Below are 2,517 nucleotides of genomic sequence, written 5' to 3' on the forward strand. Positions count from 1 at the left end.
GTTTTCAAAGAAAAATAATGTTCGAATAAAAAAATAAAAAAAATCCGAGTCTAGACTAGGCTATGCCAAAGTACAATCTAAATCCTAAGTCTTAGTTGTCTTATACATAGAATCGGTCCTAATGCTTGGTGTCGTTCTGCAAGTTAAAAGGTTAAACCATATTGAGTCTCCCTTCCTAACATTTAAAAGAAATCAATAACCACCCATATGTAATTGTCTTCCCTTGCTAAAAATCTACGGCCTCAATACTCTCTCTCACCAATAAAAAGAATATATTATGTAATTCAAGTATTTGCAAAATGGAAACAGTCACATTCTGAAAATCATTCCTCCATAGTCGCACAACCCCCAAAAGTGAACCTAAGGTGTCAATACCATTGGCAAAAAAAAAAAAAAAATTAATGGCCTCAAGGCTTATGATCACATTGGGTCACGACTATCATAGTCCTCTCGAGCCACTCGCTCCTTGAAATACTCCTAAGTACGGACTAAAAGATTTTCCATGAATGCAACATGACGAACCATGAAAATACCCAAATCGGCATGCCATAAGGCTACCATTGGGGTAAAGCGATACACACTAAGAGGGAAGCCGCACTAATGATTCTAGCCTCGCAAAAATGAAAATTCGATCTCCCCAACTAACTACCTTGCCAACTTTAAGCAAAATGGCGCATGACAAATGAACATCCAAGGGTTAAAATCTAAAGTGTCAACCAACGAAAGTTATGGTCCAATTAGCCTAAGTCTGAGAGTCGCTTGGTCAAGTATTATAGGCTTACGCCACGTCATTATTTTGAGTCTAGGCCACCTCCTTGTATTCATACACGGGTTATAACCAGAAAAATTAATGAAAGTTCGAGTCTAAATCACAACTTCCAATTAAATCCCGGAAACTGGAATCTGAAAAGAAGCAAAAAAATTATTTTCGATGTAATTCTTTCGTTAAATTTCAATAAAGTAAAAACAATATTTTGAATCTACGCTATTTGCACATTTTAAGAAACGACTAAATACGCTTGCAAAGTAAGACAATTTAAAGGTCCACCCTAGGCCTACTAAAATTAAAGGTCCACTATAGGCCTAACAAACGAGGCTCACTCAGTCTCGCCTCGTGACTCAAAGACCACAACCATCTACCTTTTAGCCCAAGTAAAAAGGGGGAGAAATCCCAAGCAAAAAAGAAAAAAGAGAAAGAGAAAAGGGAGAGCGAAAAGAGCGAGCCATGAAATAATTAAAGAAAAAGAGAAAAGGGAGAGCGAAAAGAGCGAGCCATGAAATACTTAGCCCGTACCTCCCAAAGTGCGAAATTTGCCCAAGTAAACGAAGGAAAAGAATTGAGTCAACCAATCCAAATCATACCACAAAAACTACACAAAGTTCTAAGATCTTCTACCCTTTCCAATCCTCATGCTTGACTAATATCTATACAAATTATCCTATCTCATTCAACCCATCTTTCAAGCCGTCTTGAGTCACGAACAAAAAAAAAAGGCAAATGAAAAGTACATTCTACGCTTAACGTAAAAAAAAAAAAAAAAAAAAAAAAAAAAAAAAAAAAAAAAAAGAAAGAAACTTTGCAAAGCGCCTTTAAAGCTCGTCTAAAAAGAAAAAGAAGCATTTAGCGCACGAAAAAGATTCGGAAATATTTGGCACAAAACAAAAAGGCAGCCCAAAACACGTTTTCAACGCCCAGGCCTGGGCGCCTAAAATAATAATGCCAATCCCTGGGCGCCGTTCTTGTTTATCACTTTTCAACTCCCAATTCCTAAAAGTGTTCGTATATTTTCCTATATACATGCGGAAGAATAACGAACACTTGGGGGTAGAAGATCGTATAAAATACGCAAAATACGCACGCTCCAAAATTTTTGTGTACTTATTTCAAACATTACGATTCCACTCGAACGTACTTGTTTAAAATCGGCATTCTAAGAAACCATTTTCTGGCTAAGAACTACGCAAGACCTGATTCCAAATTAAATCTATTTAAGGCGGATACGTAGGCAATCCATGATTCGGTCCAACCAATTTGCAAAAATGTTAAAGCCTATAGAATAACAAGAATAAAGAATAGAGTCCCTTATTGAAATTTAATTACTTGCAATCCAAATCGAAAGAAAAATTTAAGTCAAAGGAAGAATCCAAGTCATCAAGATGCCAAAATGAGCACACATCGAAAAATAATAAAGGGCACGTACCCTTGCCAGAAGGAGCACTCACACTCCTAGGCACTTAGCCAATACTCAAAAGATCGCTTTGCCTCAATTGAATGGGGGCTAGCGCGAGCGTCCATGACCTCTAAAGTACTCGACTTGACCCTCCCTAAAGCAAAGTAACTCACTTAAGACCTCCTTTCACCACTAGACACAGTCATAATCGCCAACAAGTAGTAAAGGCAGTAAGCTCGCAATAAAGAGGATTGTTCTACGGTATCGCCCCATCGTTCCTTCGAACTCAGGGCACCCGTTCATGGTAATTCAAATGCTTGAGAATCCCCTTTGAAAAAAATCAGAC

This window comes from Spinacia oleracea, chromosome 6 (assembly GCF_020520425.1).
Source record: "Spinacia oleracea cultivar Varoflay chromosome 6, BTI_SOV_V1, whole genome shotgun sequence".
Lineage (NCBI taxonomy): Eukaryota > Viridiplantae > Streptophyta > Magnoliopsida > Caryophyllales > Amaranthaceae > Spinacia > Spinacia oleracea.